The sequence below is a fragment of the Mytilus edulis genome, chromosome 12 (assembly GCF_963676685.1).
Source record: "Mytilus edulis chromosome 12, xbMytEdul2.2, whole genome shotgun sequence".
NCBI classification, from domain to species: domain Eukaryota; kingdom Metazoa; phylum Mollusca; class Bivalvia; order Mytilida; family Mytilidae; genus Mytilus; species Mytilus edulis.
Genome location: NC_092355.1, coordinates 23300633 through 23326552, shown reverse-complemented (window position 1 = coordinate 23326552; position 25920 = coordinate 23300633). Strand labels below are relative to the sequence as shown.

The 25920-nt window shown below is 31.5% G+C and overlaps 1 protein-coding gene across 12 annotated transcripts in view; it reads right to left on the bottom strand.

The window, feature by feature from the left end:
- Nucleotides 1-25920, bottom strand: part of LOC139498066 (nuclear receptor coactivator 2-like) — a 145600-nt gene that overhangs the window by 107863 nt on the left and 11817 nt on the right. For 3 of the 12 annotated variants that reach the window (XM_071286376.1, XM_071286383.1, XM_071286386.1), the window contains exon 1: nt 15130-15294. The exons of 4 other annotated variants lie outside the window; for them this stretch is intronic. The gene's annotated coding sequence lies outside the window, so the exon portion shown is untranslated. Of the gene's footprint in view, nt 1-11618; nt 12136-12258; nt 12518-15129; nt 15295-25920 lie in introns of those variants that run through there. 5 more of the 12 variants (XM_071286377.1, XM_071286384.1, XM_071286379.1 and 2 more) reach the window with 3 other exon arrangements.

Genomic DNA, 25920 nt, shown 5'->3' with positions numbered 1-25920 from the left:
GCATACATATGTCGCTTATGTAACTTTTTTTGAAATGTAAAGTATGTAACTGAGATTTAGTCTGAATAGATCAATATATATGTTTACAGTGCAGATAAAACATGCCATTAGTTTACTTTCAATGACATGCATGAAGTCTTATTTTCTATAACTTTCATGAAAAACATGTGATGTGCATGGCGTAAATTTAATTTTTCTTATAATATTGATCTTTACTTTGTGTATTTGTATGTTTTCTTCTCCGTGACTTTTTCTTTGGCTTTTTCTCAACACTTATTCTTCTCAGCGACTTTTTCTTCGGCTTTTTCTCAACACTAACATTTGCACTTGTTTTTACCCCAGCCAAACATCCCTTAAATTCTACTTAACATGAATACATGTCAAAAATTGATTGAAATTAAACTAAACTAACAACCCACTAGACAAACTCAATAAATTTTTCTCAAGGGGCTAAAAACATCTAATAGGCAATATTTCCTAAAAGCATAAATTGCAGTCGAAAACTTAATTTTTTAACGATTTCCTATTTACTGCGGATGATCGGTTCAATATTTGCCGATCTCAAGTGGCATTTAAGATAATTCGCTATACATGGTCGTTGACAAGCAACTGGAAATCTATAGACAGCCTGTTTTTTAAAGAAAATGGCAGGTATTGAGAAATACTACTATACATAATTGCCTGATAAAACATTGATTGTCCTTCGACCATGAGTGAATTCATGAATATAAAACATATCTTTTTTAACAGGGGACTTATAGATTGAGAGAATTTAAATACTGTTCAGCATGGGTGCATTGATTGACATACAAGTTTTCATGTAATCTAAATTTCACTTGAGGTCTAATACAATTAAATTCTACTAAAAGAAGTCCTGCATTGATTTCTGTTTTTTAAAAGGTATAAACTTCAGTTGGTAGTACATTTAAAATATTTATATAACCATTGGATATATATTGAAGTGTTTGTTAATTAAGAAAAATGTCTTGTCATATTAAAATTAAATAATATTTTTATTAAATCAGTTGTCACATAGTTTGAAATGAAATAGACATGAATACGGCAATTCAATTTATATATATCAACACATGACCACAAGAAAATCTGGAGTATAATTATTGTTCTCTGATAAGACTCAAAAATAAACCAATCAAAGAACTGGATTTGATGTTTCAAGAACAAATTTTGAATATGAGTAGAATAACTAAAACCCCTGAACTTCCAACTCCTTGAAACATTTTCTACAACTAATTTAAAAGAATATTTTATGGTCTGATTAATCGTTTCTAGGCCCTGCTGGTAGAGAGGTCTAAGAAGTCCAACTACCGTATAGTCGGAATCCAGAGTGTGGTAGTTGGCTTATATTTAAAATCTTGAGTGACAATTAGAATTGTCAATTTACCTACTGAAGGTCAGTGGTTCTCTATCCAGGCACTCTTAAAGGCTTAATCCTTCCCCAAATAAAACAAACTGCTAGAAAAATAGCATAATAGTGCTGAAATTGGCATTAAACACCAATAAATCAATCAACAATTAATTGTCTCAAGTCTACATTTTGTTTCCTTAAAACATTACATAAGGAAATTAAGACTATGGAAATAACACAAATTCTTGGTAAACTACACCACAACTCAACATAAATCAACTTATATCAGTTATCCTTACATATATGCCAAACCCCTATTCTTTGTTCTTTTCATGTAATTTGAGTTTTCTGTGTAAATGAGCTAGTAGGAATCAATTTTCTCGTGTTTCAATACGTAATTGCAACAACACAGGTCTATGTATATGATCAGCACAACATATGTATATGATCATGGAGAGCACGACAACGTTACTACATAATCACTACCTTCTCAAAAATGAACTTTTTGATGTTGTAGAGAAAACATTATGAAGCCAACAAAAGATCACATTTATTATTGCCATTTTATCATTTTAGACTAAAATGTGATTTCAAATTTTGTGATCCTGTTAAATTCATATTAAAAATTTCAGATTATAACCCTGTCGCATTTTTTCGCAATAATAAAAACATCACAATAATTTCTGATTCTACAGTAATCACTTCTCCCACTGCCTTCTACAAAATGAAGTTTTTGATGTTGTAGAGAAAACATCATGAAGCCAACAAGTGTTCACATAGAATATAAGCATCAGGTATTGATTTTCTTGAAGAACTATCAAGGACTTGCAGAAAATAAATACTGTTATTCAACATTTTAATCATCAACAGCAGAGATGATGGATGTATTATAGAGAAATTGCTATCAGAGTGGAAATCACTCTCTTCTTAGAAATATGTGTACTTGGCCTTCATGATTATAATCATTTTTTATAATAAGACAGGGATACAGTCAATTTGTCTCTATGTAGTCTTCTACAAGCAATATTCTGAGTCATTCTTTAAAGAGGGATACATTCAGTACTTGATATGTATCAAACTTAAAAAATATACTCAACCTTGAGGAAAATTGAAGCGTTTGATTGGTTAAACAATTTTAAAAGTTTGATTTTAAGAGGAAAGGGTTCTTTCATTTCTTAGTAATTCCTCCTAGAAATGTGTAATAATGTCCCTCGTTAATATAATATTTTTTTTTATAATAAGACAGTAACATTTGATCTGTTACAAGCAATAGGAAACATTTGATTGATCAGTACAGGAATCAAACCATGAACAGTTATTCCTTTTCTATTGAGGGGGGGGGGGGGAGTAGGAGGTGTCCTAACCCTAAAATCCCGGGCTTAAAAACACGAAATCCCTAGGTCCTGCATTTAAATTTATTAAAATCCTGACATCCTGAAATTCGAAAAAAGAATTCCGGAGCCTAAAAACACTTGATCCCGGAGTCCAGGTAAAGGTCCTATCCCAACCTCTCTATTGCTGGTAAATAAAATGTCAATTTTTAAAGAATTACCTAGCAAACTAAATACAACTGGATAATGGAATTCCTTAAAAAAATTCAATATGGAAATATTTGCATATGTTTTGGTACACAGAGACTTTCATATTTACATTGAAAGGTGGAGTCATAAATTACAACATATCATACAATTTTACTTGTCACTTAAGTCACATGACTTTAAGAGAATACAATCACAATGAAATACTATACATGTATAGTATCTTCTGCTTGACTAATCATAGACAAGAGTCAATGATAAAATAACTCCATAATGTACAATACAAATGTGTCCTTGAAAATTATATAGATAAATATTTGTTGTTCAATGTTATATTACACATAGTCTAAAGGTTGTTTAATTTTTATTTAAATTGAAGCTTGAAATCGTCCAAAATCATAAATGTTTGAGCTGTTTTAATGACGAGGTTTCCACACTCATAATCAATGAGGGGGTCAAAAGTTTCACTCCATTCGAAAACCTAATCAATACTGTTACAGACTATCAAATTCAAGATTCTGATTGAATGTTTGACTCTAAAAGTCAAAATGTCATGGCTCCAAGTCAAACCTTCTGAGACCTCCTGGCTATGGGTCTGCTGCGGAACTCAATTCCCATCATCACAATTATCCCTTAAACTGTCTTTGAAACATCTAAAATATTCTATAATAAACCTCCTTCAAAGTTTTATGTTCTGCTACATTTCTAGTAATTGTAAGAATTTTCTCCCTTTCTTGAAATTGTAAGAATTATCTCCCTTTCTTGTAATTGTTAGAATTATTTCCCTTTTAAGAATTATCTCCCTTTCTTGAAAATGAAAGAATTATCTCCCTTTGGAGTTGTACATTTCTCATGATTCTTTAATCACAGGGGATTGCTGCTTGACAAACACTTGAAGAAAATAAACATAAAATTAACATTCTATCTATCAGGGAGATAACTCTTTCTCAACTATAAAGAGGGAAACAGGGAAATTCTAAATGCTTTTAGAAACCATTCAGTGACTTAAAAAATCCTACAAAAAATAACTTGTTTAAGTCTTGACTATTTCAATTTAACTTTCAACCTATTTTAGTCATGATATTTTTGTGATAAAAACCAAATTCTTACAAGTGATGAGCAAAAATTTCAATTATCTAGTACAGTTCCCCACTAGATACCTCATGTAGTAACCCACAGAGGTACAGACAGATGATCCACGATTTCAATTATCAAGTAAATATAATAAAGAAGATGTTGTATGATTGCCAATGAGACAACTCTCCACAAGAGCCCAAAATGACACAGAAATTAACAACTATAGTTCACTGTACAGCCTTCAACAATGAGCAAAGCCCATACCGCATCAATTATCAAGTAAAGTTTCCCACTGGATGCCTCCTGCAGGAATCCACAGAGGTAAAGACAGGAGACATCATTAATTGATACCAGCTGATTTCCTCAATATTTCACAAAGTATGACAAAAAGAGATGAATAACTGATCAAAGAGAAGCCATATAAATATTTGATTAGGACAATAATAATCTCTAAAACAAAAGAAATTGTGTATTAACTACGAAATAAATAACCACAAATAGGGTAAATGTAGCGATTGTGGTTTGGGAAAATGGATGCGGTTATAATTACTGGGGCAGAGGTTATTAATTTTTCAAAAAATGTCTTTTATTAAGAAAAAAATATGATGTATTTGTCTTCAAAATATAATTTGTTTACAATATAATATTGAATGGATATGGGGAAAATGTCAAAGAGACAACAACCTGATCAAAGAGCAGAAAACACTCAGCTGAGTCCATTATGGGTCTTGCTGTTCGTTGTGAGCCAAGGCTTCATGTTGAAGGCCGTACCTTGACCTATAATGGTTTACTTTTATAAATTGTTACTTGGATGGAGTTAATTGACACTCAAACCACATCTTCCTATATCTATTCAATACAGCGAGAAAATCCCACACCCAAAGGCCCCTAAACAAAATGTGCACTAGTTCAGTGATAATGGTCGTCATACTTAAAATATTTAGTTTGTGTTCACAATTCTTTTAAGTTGTTCTACTAACCCTTACAATTAGCGTTTTTCTCTTAACACAAAACTTAACAAATTAAATAAGACCTTATGATCCATCATAAACCATCTTCATAAAAAATTTACAAAAAGTCCAAAAGTCACATAATCACCACAGCATGACAATGACATGTTGACGTCAATACGATTTATACATTACATGTTAACATAAGTAATAGGAAAACTAATTATGAAAACGTTGTAGTTTCAAGGCCTAGGTGTACATCTCTTTTTCTTACTGAGGTAAAAATTAACATGCATGCTTTTCTAGTAAAAATATCCCTGCGGGTATCAAAAATTACTAACTTCTAGTTTCAAGGACTTCCAAAACTTGTCATGTTATTTTATGGTAGTTTAACGTATACCGATTTTTTAAGTTCAGTGAACCGTCAGTTTTTATATTTGTTGTACATACCATAGTATATGTTGTTTATATTATAATACATTTACATATTACTGATATAACTCTTGATAATATAATACAAAATAAAAACATCTTTATCATAGAATAAATTAAGACCAACAAAAGTAATACCTGTGTTTCAGTTAACTTATACACAAAATAGATCAATAGCAAAAAAAACCTTTTTTTTCTCTTTTAATTGTACCAATGGTCAAGTGACTATGGGCTTGATAAAAAAGAAAAGAAAATGAATTTAGTCATAAAAATTAAGGTTCATGGAAACACTCACGGTTTTTTTGCTTCTTAAACTCAAAATTAAGACTTCAACTTTTATATGTCACCATTTCTTACCAGATGTCACACTTACAATAAATATGTTTATAGTTCCTGAGTGTGCACAATGTAGCTGTGAAAATAGCTATATAATGAGAAATAAAAAATGTGCATATCCAGAATTAATTCAGTTTATTACATAACTTTATCATGTTTCTGTACCAGTTAATTGCTGAGACACTTAAAATCTGGATTATTCCCCCCTACTTTAGTGTTGGGATTGTGTTACTAAATCTCTTGTTTTCTGCGTAGTCATAATCAACCTTTTTCTTTTTTATTATACAGTGGATTCATTATTTGTTGGATACAAATTTCCGTGGATTTTGTCGAACCACAAGAACCATGCACAATATTAAATGTTCAATTTCGATTGAATGCACTATGCAGTATTTGGCAAAACCATGAAACTAAATGTCCACGAATGTGCAAGGTTTCCTTAATCCATGAAAATTGGGACCCACGAAAAATAAATGAATCCATAGTAGTGCTGTTTGTTTTTCTGTGATTTCTTGTTTGTTATTTCCCCCCTCCCCCTTTTATCTTCTACCTCGTTATATATCTTTTAAAAAATATCAAACAATTAATCAAGCCCAACAGATTTTCTCTTGATATAATGAAACACCTGAAGAAAGGCTTTCAAAATGTCTCATGAACCGATTATACTTCCCTATTTATGAATAAATAAAGATGTGGGCTGTGATACTTATATATGAACTAAAGACTTTTTGAAAAAAAATTCTGGTGTCAAAATTCAGTGCATATTGGCCATAACTCACAAATGTGTTGTTTTAACTAAATTTGCATCATAAAAGTCAATAAAATGAAAAGTGTATAACTTTCAAAAAATCAAATATATAAATAATCATTCAAATTGCAACCCAACAACATGATGTCCAGTCAAAGTTTAACAGAGGAGTTGAGTCACGGACACTGTGTTATATTATTAATTATAACTTGCAAGCCATTTTCTGCCGATATAATTTCAATACAACAACAACCTGCTATCATATCAGTGATTTTATGCATGCATACAATTTTGTGTTGCAAGTTCATAAAGTTATATTTTATCCTATTAATTTTAAACACGCAGAGTTGAAGATTGTTCAGCAAGTGACATTTTATTTTAAATATATCAGGCAGTGTTTTTGTTTTAAGAATACTAATTAACAAAACTCAAATACATGACTAAAATATTAGAAATTCAATTTGATTAAGAATTACTCTTTCTATATCATGTATGCACAGCAAGATATTTCTATCTGCAAGATTAATGCATAAATTATAAACAGTTTTCAATATGTCTTTTATGTACAAGATTCAAATATGGTTTTGCAAAAGACAAATCATGCATAAAGTAGTCGTTCGTTTATAGTTGGTCGCTAATAAGATTTTAAAAATATATGTACATCTGCATGTAAAGTAATTTTTTCTCTATAATCAATTTTTTGTAACCAACTGTTACAGTTGCTCGCTATATTTATCTTAGAAGAGGCTAGACATCAAAAGATATAAAATTGTATTAAATGTCTGCTTTCAATTTTCTAGAACGGCTAAAAATTGTAGAATAAGTTAGGAAAGTTAAAATCTGTTAAAAAAGTGGAAATTTGTCTGGCTTGACCTCAGAATCTGTCCCGCTTGACCCTAAGAATCAGTTACACTTGAACTTATAAAGTCATACAACAATCACTTTTGAATTGTGGGGTCAGATATTTTCTATTATGAACTCAAATTTTACAGGAACTTTTGTGATGTCCTGTATTTATGGCAGACAAATACGGATAAGGTGCATTTTGGGCACAGCTCACTTGTTCATTACCCCTTGAACTCTACCACTTGTATAACATTAAACTCATCATAGAAACCAGGGAGGCTTAAGATTATGTATCCTAGACATGTATTTTGTCTTTATAACTCATCAGTGACCCTCAAATCAAGGATACTAAAAGGGCTAAAGAATGAGTAAAAGAACAATGAGGGCCAAAACTTTCGTAAGGTTTCGCCTTTTACATAAATGACAAAAAAAAAAAAAAAAGATGTGATGATTGCCAATGAGACAACTCTCCACAAGAGACCAAAAGTCAATAATTAGTATGTTCCGTCAATCCAAATATTGTCAAGAAAGGGATAATGATTTTTGTTTAAGAATAATCATCAAACTGTTTGCCACTGAGGGAACAACAATGATAAAAATAAAAGCGACACTAATTATAACAGAAAGGGCGATTAACGTTATCACTTATGTATCTTGGCAATGTCATATATATGACATCTTGGTTTTTGGCTCTAGTATGGTGTTATCAGGGTTAATTGTGTAAAAGCTTATGTAGTATGTATCATGATAAGAAAACCAGCGACTTTATGGGTGATTTTTGAGAGCCAGGACAGATGCTCTTGTTTTCTGATGTTCAGGGAACTTTGGAATGGCCAGTGCAATTGTCAGAAATTTGGGAATTTATTATGGTATGCCGACACTAATGCATTATTTTGAATGGAATTGGTTATTTGGCATATATTCCGACTGAAAATCGAGTAAAAAAACCCTAACCCTATCCTTCCCCCTTCTTTGATCTTAAATGTAGCATTGCTCAACAATTAGCTAAATTATTCTGTTGTACATGCATTGAAGTGAGAGACAATCTTTTATTGCTTAGAAAAAAAATATGTTGTGCACAAAACTGTGCAAGGAGATATATCTTACATGCTAATGATGAATGATCCCTAATTTTGCATGAATTTATGATGAAACGTGGCTCCAATTCACATAACGGTAGGCCAAACAATTTACAGTCTAAGGGCTTTTCTCCAGGAACAAAATTGGCCAGGAACAAAAACTTTTTTTCTAAGTCAGGTATATGGACTTAACTTTCGTCCCCATTCACTTCAAGATGTGCAAATTCATCAAAAATAACCTAAAGGGTAGGCATTTTGATGCAATAAAAGAGTTTATAATGTAGTTAAAACCCTAAACCAAAAGTAATTTAAACTTTGGCCTTTAAAGGTTAGCTGATATACATTAGATAATATTTACAGATATTTACATGAGAAAAATAAGCTGTAATTTTCACAGCTATTAAAGTGTCATGACATTCACATTGCAAGGAAACTAGTTTAGATTTTCAAAAAAGATTTCAATAACTTAAATGTAAATTCAGTAATTATTGCGATTATTAATAATTGCGATTTTGTCATTTTAGACCAAAATGCGTTTTTAATTTTTTACGATATTGAGAAAAATCCTGCTTAATTCATTATAAAAAAAATCAAATTTCAAGTTTAAATTATTGCAATTATAACCCTGTAGCATTTTTTTGCAAAAATAAAAACATCGCAATAATTTCTGAATTTAACAGTATTCTCATAAATAAACCCACAACAGCTTTTTAATTGTGTTTGTGAACAGGTTTTCATCATGTAAGATTGTTCAATTTCTCCTTTTATGGAGCTAATTATCATCTTTAACATTGTAATATGTGTTAAAAAAAATATTACAATACCTTTCAAAATATAATCCATACATTGTCACACTTTTGAGACTATTTTCAAAGTTAATTGTCAGTTAAAAGCTATTGCCAGTAATCCATAGACTGCACAATAGCAACCAAGAAAACTGTGTTCCCATACAAAATTACTTGGATTTGCTATGCAGCCACAAAAAGAGTCCACATACATATTGCCTAGATTGGAAAGATGCGCAACCAAGAATCGAGTCCACATACAAATTACTTTGATTTGAAAGATGCCCAACCAAGAAACGTGTGACTGTGTCCACATACAAATTACTTCAATTTGCACGACTTGCAACCAAGAAAAGACTCTAGTACATAAACAAACTGCTTCCACATATATAGCAGTTGGGCAGGCATAAATGTTTTATTTATCATAAATAAGCATAATAATTCCATAACTACATCATTTACGACTATAAGAGTAGTGGTTAAAAAAATCATTTGCAAGTGAGCGTAATTAATGTGACAATGCTGGAATATAAACTGATCAATCTTTATACTGTGACTTTAATATCATCTCCCACTAAAGCCAGTAAAGAGCCAGTAAAGCCTAAAAGGTGAATCAAACTTTTGTTAGTCTTACTGACCCTTGATCTATAGAAATTAAAGATTATTTCTATACTCAAAAGGTTCCCCAGCTTCCAATCTAAAGTTTCAGGTGGTCACTCATACACCCCTCCCCTGTTTTGATAGAAAAAAAGTATCATTTTGTGCCATATAATCAGATTGTTTCATTAACACAAAGTAATGTTTGTCAATATGGTTAAGAAATGAAAATTTTAGCATCAACCGATTCCAGCTGTTTACAATGGTCTTTAGCAACATGACTGTCTGTTTCTCTTTTGTTAAAAGTGTTTTATTAACACAAAATTTTATTTGGTTGTAAATGTGTGTGGGCAACATGACTTTCTGATGTCAATGTCTTTTGGCCATAAAAAATTTTGTTGTCTAATTTGTTTTATTAAAATTTTGTGTGGTTGACAATGTGTTTTTGAAACATAAAATTCTGTTGTTAATGTGTTTTTAAAAGCAACAAATTATGAACAATTCATTATTATATATATGAATCTTTCATTGATTACAAGTCATCGCTGTAATTTAAAGTAATGTCTAAAATACAATGCAATGTCATGTTGTTTGCAACATATGCTACTACTAGTTATGAGAGAGAGTTAATTTCATTTCTGTGTTACTGAAGTTTTAGCATTACCAATTTATCAACTGTCAAATTTGTTTACTTGTGCATCATGCTGCAACGAAGGAAACATTCAATTTCACTACCAATTATTGCAGACTGTTGTATTATAAGTCATTTTTGGGGGTCTTTGGTAAATCACTAATGGTCAGAAACATAGAAGTCAGATAAATGTATTTCCCTTTGGTCTCAAAGAAGTAAGAATCAAATCAAATTAGTCCAGGAATCTAGTTCAGACTTTTAATCCAATCACAATACAGAATTCAATTTGCATCATTTGCAGAAATCCTAATTCTAATAAAGAAACTAAATTCATAAAACTATATATAAACCCCGTGGTGTTTAATGATCTGAAATTCTGTAATAAATTTCCAGAGAAAAACCTCCATACATGCATACAGAATAACAAGGAAGTTTTTATATAAAATATAACTTAAAAATATAAATATTGTGTTTGCTAAAAAAATATTTACCATAAATATCTCTTATTATTTAAAATTTAAATTGCCTGAAACATGATATATGTAAAAATAATCTTTTACCTTTAATTGAAAAGACAATGCATTATGCTCCTAAAAGTCTAGCCTAAAATCAAGGGCTATATAAAATAAGAAGATGTGGTATGGTTGTCAATGAGACAACTCTCCACCAGAGGCAAAATGACATAGAAGTTAAACAACTAGTGGTCAGTCACAATAGTACAGTTCAGGCGCGGATCCAGAGGGGGGGTTCCGGGGATTGGAACCCTCTCTTTTTTTTGGACGATCAATGCATTTGAATGGGGACATGTAATTGGAACCCCCCCTTTGTCCTAGGTTAGGAACCCCCCCTTTTTAAAATGGCTGGATCCGCCCCTGTAGTTTTCAACAGTGAGTAAATCCATACCCTATACCAGAAAGCAAAAAATCAGGCAGTTGGTTTTCTGGTTAAAACTGTTTCGCCTTTTCTAATGTTCTTGCTGTAGTCCTTAATACCTGATTATATAGTATGGGTTTTGCTCAGTGTTGAAGGACCTATGGTAAACAATAGTTGCTGATAACAGCTTCCTTTAATGTCTGTCTGATATTTGGGATCTCCTTATTTTATACATGATGTAACATTTTTAGATTCCACAATCAAATTTGTGACAGTAAAACCAAAATTTGTAACAGTAAAACCAAAATTTGTAACAGTAAAATCTAAATTTCAGTAAGTATCCAATTATTTTATACAAACCTTTGACCACAGTGACTGTTAGTTATACTGTATCAACTTTCAATACAGGATATCACCACTTGAAAAAGTGATGACCAAATATTTAACTTAGGTCACTTTAATCCACTTAAAAAAAATTATGTTATGCAGTAAATATATCCTTCCGTTTCATTCGTCTAATTCAAGGACAAACGTGTGAAATTCATTTCTCTACATTTACATTAAAATCTAGATTATCTTCTTCGACAACAGATGTCACATAAAAGTTTTTATTCGCACTTTGAAATCACAATACAAAATCGTCACAACTGCTTCACTATGTATGATTCACAAAGATTTTTATTATATTTTTTTTTCTTTTGTTAGAAAAACAACTGTTCTAAAAATCATTAATTTCACAAATATAACCAGTCATAAATTTGCAATACAATTTTCTTTTTTAATATACTATAATAGTATAAAAATCCATTAACATTTTAGTTGTATAATTACACTATATCAGACCAAACTTCATTTCAAAATGATAGCAACATGCATTGAAATTTACAACTGAGATAACTTGACAGGTGTCAGTTAGGTGTGCTTTTCAGTTTAACATGCATTAAATGTGAAACATACATTATTTCCCCCAACTGGTGCTAAAAATAGAAATCATGAATACCTACAGATAATAGTCAATATCCTAAATCCATAAATTCACTGTGAAGAAAATCAAATATCTTATGTATCTAAATTTCCATCCCAGGTATTAAATCCCATATGTTTTAGTTTTTTCGCTGAACAGCTGGTAATGAGTTACTGAAGTATTTATTTTCCTCGTTTTGTAAACACTCCCCTTCAAGGTCTCAGGCAGTCACACTTAACGAGAGTGTAGTAGAGGGAAATACACACAACACTTCAAAGGAGAAAGTACAAGTCATAAACGAATCTCTATTACATATTTTATTGTTTTGTGGTTGAACATTAAGGGCTGGTTAATAGTTCTGTTATTACCTGAACAATATTATATCTTATGGAAGGTAATAATTGAATCATTATTGACCAACAATGTTACCCTAAACTTAAGCCAAATGAGAGGAATTGGTGCCCTTATAACAAATGTGGATTTCTTTATTTTCATGGACACAAATTTTCGAAGATTGATTTATTGATAGTTTTTCTGGTTACGACATATCTTGGTAAAAACATATATATATATTATATATATATTATGCTCAACACTTTTCTGATTCATTTATGTAACCCACAAAATCCACACAAAAAATCCTTCTGAATGAATAATAATGAAATCCAAAATACATAGAAATACCTCATCAAAGATTTCAGTCCTAAAAATGTTGTACACCAGACGAGCTTTTCGTCTACAAATGGCTCATCATCATGGCGCTTGAAACAAAAAAGTTAAAAGGGTTGAAGAGCATCAAGACCAAAAATTCTGAAAGGTTTTGCCAAATAATCTTAACTCCTGGGGTCAGTAAATTTTTAGCATTTCAAACAATTCATAGTTATGTAAATAGTTGATTCCACATATTTATACTAACCAGAGTTCATTACCCTCTTCAATGGCTGCCTGGGTTACCTAGTCTCAAAACTTCCCACACTCGAAATAATTCTTCATCTACAGCTAGACTTATAAAAAAAAATTGAACTAAACTGGTAAACTGGATTCTTTTTTAAGTCTTTGACAATATAAAGAAATACTTTCATTGATCTCAGATTTCAATTGTTTTTCCAATCCTTCTTTATATCATCATTGTGTCACAGACAAGGAAAAAAAGACTAACATATTTGTTGAGAATTTGTCTCATCAGCAATTCTACTTACATCTTTTTTTCATATAAAAAAAACACATCTAGTACCATTAATATTCTCTTTCCTTTTTTAGGCGCCATTATATTGTTTTTCAAAAGATGTGTCACTAAGATCACACAATATTTCATTATAAATAAAATAGTCATAAATAATCTTGATTTTTTTTTGTAGGTGGCTTAATAACTGTTGGGTAAAAATGTCAGGCTCTTTATTATTTAGTTTCTTGCAGAGAAAAAAGACTTTAGATGGAGGATGATTATAAATAAAATAAGATGTGGGGTTTATGTCTATTAAAGAGAGCAACCCTGAACAACACGCCAAACCATTAAAAACATGTTTATTCTGTTAAAACACCTGTAACTACTGGTAGTCAGGTTACATTACTTATTCACAAAAGATGAAAGTTCAATTTGCAGAATTGGCATATTTTGTACATGAGGCAGACTTGTTTTTGTTTTGCTTCGTTTCTTATGTTTTTTGGATTTTTTAGGGGGGAAAAAAAGGGGGGGTAATTTTAATAAATATGTTGCATCCTTGAGTAAAATAAAAACATGTTTTCTGACACCTGGAATTGGGATTGAAATGTTCTTTGCTTCTTTTATGAATCCATGAAACAGCTTGTTGTGGGTGATTACAATATTGAAAGGCAAAATGTCTGCCTCAGTCCAGCAAGTGTAACCTAAAATCTGTCACAGTGCCTCACTGGTTCTCATTCAACTAAAAACTTCTTTGTTTTAAGCATAATACCAATGAGTTCTTATAATTTCTAAGAAGAAAATTTCAGTGAAAATTTTTGAAGTCTGAAAACAGCATATAAATATGTCATGTATGTATATGATCATAAATAGTGCAAAGAACGTAAAGCTTTCAGCATGTTCAGTATTAGAGTAGATCTGATTCTTTATTTTCTCCCAAATTCCAGCTAGACCCACTTTTTAAATTCCATGGAAACACTTCCTAGCATTGCCCAGTTATATCTGCCTATGTGTACAACAACATTACTTATAAGTATACCTTGTCCATTGGATTTCCAATGATATGGGTAAATGTCTTAAAAACCTTAAAATTGAGAATGGAAATGGGATATGTGTCAAACAGACAACCTGGCCAACGAGCAGAAAACACCATTAGATTTCCTACGATTAGGGAATTAACTAGACATCTCAAGTATTTAATGTTTATGTTATTTGCTCAAGGTAATATTACACTTTGTACTTCAAAACACATTTATCGAATCAATTTACAATATGTAAAACAAACAATAGGAAATTTAAAAAGTTTAAACCTGAAATTTGATCATCTCTTAAATGAATTTTTAATTAAATACAGCCTTGGAAAAAACTTACAAATAAAAAAATCAATCCTTGTACAAATATTATTGGATTTTAAAAACAGCTGTTAAATTTCTTTGACAATTCGCATGATTAAACAACATACTCCAAAAGGTCTTTAAATACCCCCATTGGCCTTGAAAGATAAAAAAATATAATTATTCATGTAAGCAAGGATCTTAAATCAAACATAATGCACATGTGTAGTACAATATTTACTTGTTTTTTTCCTAACCAACTGATAAAGATTTGGCCATGAACCAAAAAACCAAAATGAACAACTATGTAACAGTGAATACACAACATGGAAAAAAATACAGGTGAAATGAACCATTATAAACACAATCTGACCAATACACACATAGAAATAGACATTAGTTAGAACTTACCTCTACAGAACAGGGAAATATAAAGTTGTTAATTAGATGTTATCCTGAGTAAAACTAATGTCTTCTACATATACACTACAAGAGTTGTCAAAGTTTAACTAACATTTGATCTTATGCACAGTTGAGTAAACACATGTTGTTGATAAATCCTTGATAAGGGGAAGCAACTCTTGTACATTATGTAAAGTGATAAATTGATTGACACCTAACAGACGTAGATCTTGTTATGTTATTTTCAATTCTTTTCTTATAACAATTTTTCTAAATTCATACAGACATTTATTAAATGTTTTAATTTGAGTGTTTTCTCAATAGTTTTGTTCACCAAATTTTGAAATGTTATATATTTTTAATTCTTCACAATTTTTTTAAATTCATACTGACATGAATCTAAGGTTAATTTTTATGTTTTCTGAACACAATATTTTTTGTTGGGGACTGCATTGCTCAGTTTTTCAAAATTTAATAGGTAGTGGTTTATCACTAACTTTTAATTTTTTTAACTTATGATATTTCATTGTTTTTTATGAATTTACTGCCTCTTTTTAAGGTTAAATCAAATCATGCAACTAAAACCTTACATCTTTGTGAGGAGGGGCTCCAGTAGAAGAACCCCATTTGGTCACACAATATCACTTTTTAAAAACTGCCTCAGGTCACCTGGTCACCTTCACGAGAATTAAAAAACAGACATCCCAAATTAACAGTTTCACAAAATTTATATAATTTTAATAAATTTGTTTTTGTGTGCAGCATCCTCAATTCCCGATTAACTTGTACCTATTAAATATACTGGTTGGTTGTTTTTATATAGTATATTGTATATATGTTCTTATTTCTGTTACCAAAAAATTCATTACTTACTGTTGCCTTTCTTAATATTGGTGTTGCTTTATACACTTTTAATTAAGGCATATATCTGCATACCAATAAAAGTAATTATTTTTAATGCTCTTTCACTTAATAGGCATTGTTATAGGCCTTCAATAATAACAAAACCTAATGAACCATGATATAACGCCTATAGAATTTACTGAGACAAACAAGACAAAATCTGAAATAATAAAAAAAAACAAACTAGAGGCTCTAAAGAGCCTGTGTCGCTCACCTTGGTCTATGTGACTATTAAACAAAAAAAGCAGATGGATTCATGACAAAATTGTATTTTGGTGATGGTGATGTGTTTGTACATCTTACTTTACTGAACATCCTTGCAGCTTACAATTATCTCTATCTATAATGAAGTTGGCCCAGTAGTTTCAGTGGAAAATGTAAGTAAAAATTTACAAATTTTATAAAAATTGTTGAAAATTGACTATAAAGGACAATAACTCCTTAGGGGGTCAATTGACCATTTCGGTCATGTTGACTTATTTGTAAATCTTACTTTGCTGAACATTATTGCTGTTTACAGTTTATTTCTATCTATAATAATTTTCAAGATAATAACCAAAAACAGTAAAATTTCCTTAAAATTACCAATTCAGGGGCAGGAACCCAACAACGGGTTGTCCGATTTATCTGAAAATTTCAGGGCAGATAGATCTTGACCTGATAAACAATTTATCCCCCTGTCAGATTTGCTCTTAATGCTTTGGTTTTTGAGTTATAAGCCAAAAACTGCATTTTACCCCTATCTTCTATTTTTAGCCATGGCGGCCATCTTGGTTGGATGGCCGGGTCATCAGACACATTTTTTAAACTAGATACCCAAAAGATGATTGTGGATAAGTTTGGATTAATTTGGCCCAGTAGTTTCAGAGGAGAAGATTTTTGTAAAAGATTACTAAGATTTACGAAAAATGGTTAAAAATTGACTATAAAGGGCAATAACTCCTATATGGGTCAACTGACCATTTCGGTCATGTTGACTTATTTGTAAATCTTACTTTGCTGAACATTCTTGCTGTTTACAGTTTATTTCTATCTTTAATAATTTTCAAGATAATAACCAATAAATAGTTGACACAGCATAGGTTTCTGACACAGAATGAATGTGTTCTAATGAACTTAAAATTTTTGTTTCTCTTAGAGCAATTCACTATGCTGTTGAATATTAATCCTCTCAAAAAAATGTTTGAAGAAATTTTCTTTTTTATTTATGAAATTTCAAATGAGAAAAATTGAACCCAATTTTTTTAATCACATCCCCCTTTCCCTTATTCCAAAACTAATCTCAATTAAAATTTCTAATGGAGTTTGCAACAATAACTACTCATTTAAATACATCATAAAATATTAAGATGTAAAAAAACTGCTTGTTATCACTGAATGGTAAAGATTATTTTAATTTATCAGTTGGTAGTAAAAAGTGAATATACATTGTATATTGTATATAACAAAGATTTAAGTTGATTCTGGACAAAGAAAGATAACTCCAATTAAAAAAAATCTTGCTATTGCACAATATTTTGCAATTAGATATTTCTTGCTTACTATTCTGGACAAAGAAAGATAACTCTAATTAAAAAAAATTTTGATATTTCACAATATTGTGCAATTAGATATTTCTTGCCATTGCGCAATACTGTGCAATTGAAAAGACTTGCTATTGCACAATACTTAATATAATAATTTTAGATCCTGATTTGGACCAACTTGAAAACTGGGCCCATAATAAAAAATCTAAGTACATTTTTGGATTCAGCATATCAAAGAACTTCAAGATTTCAATTTTTGTTAAAATCAGACTAAGTTTAATTTTGGACCCTTTGGACTTTAGTGTAGACCAATTTGAAAACAGGACCAAAAATGAAGAATCTACATACACAGTTAGATTTGGTATATCAAAGAACCCCATTTATTCAATTTTTGATGAAATCAAACAAAGTTTAATTTTGGACCCCGATTTGGACCAACTTGAAAACTGGGCCAATAATCAAGAATCTAAGTACATTTTTAGATTCAGCATATCAAAGAACCTAACTGATTCATTTTTTGTCAAAATCAAACTAAGTTTAATTTTGGACCCTTTGGACCTTAATGTAGACCAATTTGAAAACGGGACCAAAAGTTAAGAATCTACATACACAGTCATGACAGTTAGATTCAGCATATCAAAGAACCCCAATTATTCAATTTTGATGAAATCAAACAAAAGTTTAATTTTGGACCCTTTGGGCCCCTTATTATGTTGGGACCAAAACTCCCAAAATCAAACCCAACCTTTCTTTTATGGTCATAAACCTTGTGTTTAAATTTCATAGATTTCTATTTACTTATACTAACGTTATGGTGCGAAAACCAAGAAAAATGCTTATTTGGGTCCCTTTTTGGCCCCTAATTCCTAAACTGTTGGGACCTAAACTCCCAAAATCAATACCAACCTTCCTTTTGTAGTCATTAACATTGTGTTTAAATTTCATTGATTTCTATTTACTTAAACTAATGTTATTGTGCGAAAACCAAGAATAATGCTTATTTGGGCCCTTTTTTGGCCCCTAATTCCTAAACTGTTGAGACCAAAACTCCCAAAATCAATCCCAACCGTTCTTTTGTGGTCATAAACCTTGTGTCAAAATTTCATAGATTTCTATTAACTTAAACTAAAGTTATAGTGCGAAAACCAAGAAAATGCTTATTTGGGCCCTTTTTGGCCCCTAATTCCTAAAATGTTGGGACCAAAACTCCCAAAATCAATACCAACCTTCCTTTTGTGGTCATAAACCTTGTGTTAAAATTTCATAGATTTCCATTCACTTTTACTAAAGTTAGAGTGCGAAAACTAAAAGTATTCGGACGCCGGACGACGACGACGACGACGACGACGCCGACGCCAACGTGATAGCAATATACGACGAAAATTTTTTCAAAATTTGCGGTCGTATAAAAACAGTAAAATTTCCTTAAAATTACCAATTCAGGGGCAGCAACCCAACAACAGATTGTCAGATTCATCTGAAAATTTCAGGGTAGATAGATCTTGACCTGATAAACAATTTTCTAATAGTCAGATTTGCTCTTAATGCTTTGGTTTTTAAGTTATAAGCCAAAAACTGCATTTTACCCCTATGTTTTATTTTTAGCCATGGCGGCCATCTTGGTTGGTTGGCCGGGTCCCTGGACACATTTTTTAAACTAGATACCCCAAAGATAATTGTGGCCAAGTTTGGATAAGTTTGGCCCAGTGGTTTCAGAAAAGAAAATTTTTGTAAAAGATTACTAAGATTTACGAAAAATGGTTAAAAATTGACTATAAAGGGTAATAACTCCTATATGGGTCAACTGACCATTTCAGTCATGTTGACTTATTTGTAGATCTTACTTTGCTGAACATTATTGCTGTTTACAGTTTATCTCTATCTATAATAATATTCAAGATAATAACCATATAACGGCAAAATTTCCTTAAAATTGCCAATTCAGGGGCAGCAACCCAACAACCGGTTGTCCGATTCGTCTGAAAATTTTAGGGCAGATAGATCTTGACTTAATAAACAATTTAACCCCATGTCAGATTTGCTCTAAATGCTTCGGTTTCAGAGTTATAAGCCAAAAACTGCATTTGACCCCTATGTTCTATTTTTAGCCATGGCGGCCATCTTGGTTGGTTGGCCGGGTAACCGAACACATTTTTTAAACTAGATACCCCAATGATGATTGTGGCCAAGTTTGGTTAAATTTGGCCCAGTAGTTTCAGAGGAGAAGATTTTTGTAAAAGTTAACGACGACGGACGACGGACAACGGACGCCGGACGACGCCGGACGACGACGGACGCCGGACGCCAAGTGATGAGAAAAGCTCACTTGGCCCTTCGGGCCAGGTGAGCTAAAAAAGAGAAAAACAAGCTGCTTGATTTATCTACAAAACACTAAACAAAAAAAATACCAAGTTTAAAATGCAAGTTTTATTAAACATTAAATATGCAAAAAGCATATCTGTCTGTCAACATGGTGTTAACTAATGTGACACACTATGTAAGTCAATTAATTCTCTAGTTTCCCTAAAAGGAAAAAAAGTGTTAAATCAAAAGTTCTGAAAATGTATTTTGCAAGGTAAGGGAGACAACTTCATATTTCCATTTGTATAAATCTGATGTAATTATTTGTTTTTAACTTCAGTTCAACAGTTAACCATGTCAGGATTCAGAACTTTCTAGTTTCTACACATATATCTAAAATTTCACTGAAAGAAAACAAATTAGCCAATAAATTGGAGAGAAAAAAACAGTAAATCCTTATTTAACTGATGATTCATTGTTATTCATTGCATGGGTACAAATTTTTGTTGATTATGTGGGTAAAAGGTGAAGAATAACTTAAATAATCCATGAAATAGGCATAAGTCACAGTAAGCAGAATTTTTCAAACATTTGAATCAAGAATCCACAAAAATAATTGTTTTTCCCAATCCACAGGTACATGTCTATTGGAAAGGATTAAACCTTTCTTTTGTAACAATAGGCTACTTAAGGATCCCTCAAAGAATTGATACAAGGGTTCAGCATGCAGAGATTGTGGCACTCCTCTACTTATGGCATCAGATTTAACATCAAGATTCCGAATGGACATGGCTGGGAATCAGAAGAAGACTAAAAGTGACCAGAATTCTATACCCCCAGTCACCCTTGGGCTATCTAGCATATAATAGTGGATCACCAAAGTCATTTAGAACAACAGTTTCAGTGAAAAGAATCTTTCTTAATGATATTCCATAAAAGCACAATTGTAGTCTGCTTTATTTTAAATAAAGCATGAAAATATTATAGTAGTTTGGTGTTCTGCCAGAAAAGAAAATCATTAAAGTACACAGCCCAATCTCAAATGGGTTTTTTTAAGTTCAGACTGTTGACCCGTGGTCAATCAGGGTAAATGACAACACTGAACAATCGGTTCTTGTTGTGACGTAATAACATTAAGTATTATGACATAAGAAATGTATGAGGGGAGGGGAAATGAACGAATAAAAGTTGTCTAAGAAAAAAAATACCAGACACAGCATAGTCCATAAATTGAGCAATGTCAGCAAGTTTCCTATTCCAGAAGGCCAAGAGGTATATCTTTCCTCAGTATTTCAGATATTACATAAGAACAACTTGTTTACACCATAATTTTCTTTCAAAATCAATATTACACAAGCCAACCCAGGGACAAAAGTCGTGATTTATAATTCTAAACTGTATAAATATATAACTGATACACTGTAATAAGGAATTAAACATTGATTTTATATTCTAGAGATGTCATATTTCATAACCTACACAATTACACAATTTTATCTAGTGTCATGTTTCCTAGCTGGGAAAGTCAAGGCGAGGCAACACTACATCAATATTAAACCCTTGTTATGTATGTCTGCTTGAAGTCCATCACCACAGGGGGTTCCAAGGGCCACCAATAATTCCTGAATCAAACAAACAATTTTTTTGAAGATGATATTCCACCTTTATTTTACAAAGAATTAGATATTATTTTGATGTGATTATCTTCAGTGGAAGACATACGGGTAAGGTAAGTTAGTTATGGCATCATCTGCATGAAATGGATTGATATCTGTCAATATGACAGCAATACAACAACTACAAAGAAACCAAAAGACATCCATAGGGCAACTTAAAACAATTGGAAAATGGAAATGGGGAATGTGTCAAAGAGACAACAACCCAACCAAAGAGCAAATAACAGCCAAAGGCCACCAATGGGGTCTTCAATGCAGCGAGAAAATACCACACCCGGAGGCATGCTTCAGCTGGCCCCTGAAACAAAAATTTATACTAATTCGGTGATAATTAAAGTTTGCTTTGGCATTAACCATAAGGATGAAATGGACCAGTAGGATTCATGTCAATGAGACAGAAACCTTCCAACAAAAGTAGCCAAAAGACTTCAATAGGGCAACTTAACTCTATTAACAATAGACAAAATAGGTAAGCATATATATCTCCATTGGAAAAGTGTGAAACCTTCAATATGAACAACAGTATCATAGAATTTTGGCTTTGTGGAACCAAAAGATATTCTTTCATCAGGAGTCACGAGTTCAACAGTAAAGTTTCCATTTGTTCCATAACTTAATATAGTCCATGCAGCGTTTATAATGGATTTCCCCTTTATGAATTTATCTTGGTGTGTGATATTTTTTGTAATGCTTTTTCGATATTTTCTGCAAACAACAAATTGCTTATTTAACATGGTATTTTTTATAAACTTAGGCTCTATGAACAATTTAACTATGTACTTGGACACCTCTTAGTAGGAAACTCAAAACTTTACACAATTGTAGAAACACAAAACTTTTAACATAAGTTGAAACACAAAACTTTAAACAACAGCATGACGTTTTAATATCATTTGTAGGTCCAAATTACATTTGGATATTTGATATACCCTTTCATTCAATCCATCATGTGGCCATTACAAATATAATTATCATCTCATTAAGGTTTCAGACAATTTTTTCTTCATTTATAAAAATCTTGAATCTTATAAATGACAAAGGTATTTCTTTACCATAAATAACAGTACAAGACAATTTTTTCTCCATCTATTAAAATCTTAAATTCCTATAAAAATGACAAGGGTATTTCTTGACCATAAAGAACATTTTTGACTTTGAAGTCCTTCTAGCTTTTTAATCTATTGTCATAGTACATGCAATTATTGAAGTTTCCTTAGCTTTTCTCACATAATTGAAATGATAGGGTCAAAATAGAACGATCTGAAGTCAGGTCACCTCGCCTGGACACAGGTCATTAATTGTTGAATTAAAGGAAAAAGAAATGTTTAGGTACAACAGCTGAAAAATAAATTTATTGAGATAGAAATATTTTCTCAAGTTGTTTATTTAACAATGTATAATGGCAGGTTTTTAACAAGGATTTGGCAGGTTTTTTATTCTCTCGTATCAAATTGCTGTCTAGAAACATCTTTATTCTTTATTATTCATCATACTTTCTTTAGAAATTGTCTTTGCAAAGATAATGTTTTCCCCCATTATTTCTGTAAATTCTAACAATTTTAAGACAACCATATAGTTTTACATATTTTCAATGATTTATGTTTAGATTATCTTCGTTTGTTTCATACTCACAAAATTTACAAAGATAAATAACTGCAAAAATCAGTTGCTTTACAGTATCCTGATCAATTGACAACTTGGAAATTGTTTCAAATTCTCCGAAAAAAGTCTTCGGTATAATTGGTTACAGTAATTATATAGGCAGTTAGTTTTCTTGTTAGAATTGTTTTAATATTTGTGATTTCAGTGCCTTTTATAGTTGACTACTGCAGTACAGGCTTTGCACATTGTTGAAGGCCATATGGTGACCTATAGTTGTTCCTAATCTGTTTCATTTTGTCTCTTGTGGAGAGTTGTCTAATTGGCAATCATACCACATCTTCTTTTTTATATTGATATAGATATCATTTTACAATTGTTATTCCCTCTCTGGACATTCAATTTTGAATATTAAAAAAGAAGATTTGGTATGATTGCCAATGAGACAACTCTCCACAAGAGACAAAATGACACAGATATTAAAACAACTATAAGTCACCGTACGGCCTTCAACAATGAGCAAAGAATCTACAAATTTTGAAATCTATTGAACTTGAGCAGATCTAACACTACCTGTTGTACCTGAATACACCTATAAACTGGGTGCAAAGTGACCAATGACAGCCATAGTGTTTCTAACTATTTTGAGACTTGATTTCCTAAAAACATACTGATTCAGCAGATATAACATAATTGGCTACTTTGTCCTTTTTGTCACTTAAAAGAGAACATAAAAATGGCCATGTACCATTAGCTTAATGGAAAAAAAATTGTCAATTGTAACTTATTGCAGTTCTGATTTCGAAAAATTTCTCTGGTTAAATGGATAACATCACTAGAAGTGTAATTGTCTTGATTTGTGCACCACTGACAGGCCAAAAAAAAGAATCTTGTCGTTCATATATTTTGGACATCAAAGGTTATTAAAGCACTATTACAAGTTGAGATAGTTTTTTGGTTAAGCACTGTTGATATTCAGAATTTGTTGTATTAATGAAAAGGGAAACTGGTCCACTGAGGAATAATTTACCCTTTCCAAAACACAAGAGTTTCCCTGTGTCTATGTTTTTTGCTTGACTCATGCATTTAGCTCACCCTTATATGTCTACTGTGCAATGATGTTGTGGTCTTACTAAGTTTTTGGGTTTGTTTTTTTTTACCTTTTTCTTTTGTGGACTATGCTCAGGTGCAGAAATAGTAGTAGTAATAGAAAATGTGAATATAACATAAGAAGAGAGATGGACATCTTTACTGCTGGACATCAACTACTGGAGTCGATTTAACAAAAAAACTTACGACTAAGATTGATCGTAAGTCATGAACAATTCAGTATATACATGTACTTACGATAAATCTTAGTCGTAGTTTTTTTTGTGAAATGGACTCCTGGATACTACTAATTCATCTAAGCTAATCTTAGGGCATTATAAAGACCATGCAAAACTGCTCCTTATATATTACTATAAAAGCATCTAGATAAATCTAAAATCCCAAAACAGTTGGACTATGTAATGACCGCTATATCACTTTATGCACAGCTGAAGCAAGATTGCAAACTAAGAGGATTAGGTTAATAGAAACACGGGAAAAGCTGGCATATATATATGTCAATATCTGCCTTCAGATCATAGAGGATTTCAACTAATTCTGATGATGAGATTTCAATCATAACATGCTGAATTATGGCGGATTCAAAACAGTAGAGAAATTAACCGTAGCTTACTTGGACACTGCTACTTAACATTGAGGTGACTGCGATATAACATGCAGAATTATTGTGGATTTAATACTTGAAAATTGACCGAGGAGCTCTTAAACACTTCTACTTAAACAGCGGTGTCTGCAATATGGCATGCAGAATTGTAGCCGATTAAATCGTAGAAAAATTAAGCTTTTACCTGACTCTTGTACACTGCTACTTTAACAGCGGTGACTGCAATATAAGAACACCACAACCAAAGTAGTAAAATGACCAGTAAATGACTAACACAAATACTAAATTTAGCACCTGCCCTAGCTTATTTATGGCAAGCAAGTTGACTATTTATAATAAGTCTTTAAGTGCAAGCCTCAGTTTCAATAACAATCAATTAAAGTAAAGTTTAGTGAGGTACATTTATTGTTTTAAAAATAAGAACTTAAACCCTTTTGGTGTCCTAATTTTAAGGGTAAAAACACAAAATAATAAATTAAGATTTAAGGCTTTGAACTAAGTTGAGATAAAGATTACTCCAAAATTGGTACTTTCTGTTTTTCGTCTATCAGCGCTTCGTAAAATCTTGCTGTAGTCAATTTTTACACTCAAAAAAAATCTGACAAGAATGATTCAATTTGTTCAAACTATTTTATAAGTTGGTGTCTTTTGCCAATTATTCAGAGTTCTGTGGATTCATTTATTTTCGTGGGCATCAATTTTCGTGGATTGTGGAAAACTTGCATTTTTGTGGGTATTTGATTTTCATGGTTTTGACAATCTCTGAAAACAAAGTCTACAGAAAATGTGAAATTCGTAGAAAATTTGAATTCGTGATTCACCTGCACCTACGAAAACCACGAAAATTGGTATCCAAAGAATTATATTGATTCCACAATAAAATATATATATGCAATTATTTCTGTTTTCTTAAGACATACTTCATTATTGTAACATAGACATATAGAAAGGATGATCAGAAGCATTGAATTTCCTAATACCCAAAATTACAAAATTCTGTATAGAAATCAAAGAGGCCATATTATCTTCCTTATGACTTCAACAGACTACTAATTGTTTAACCATATTTCCTTAAATTTGT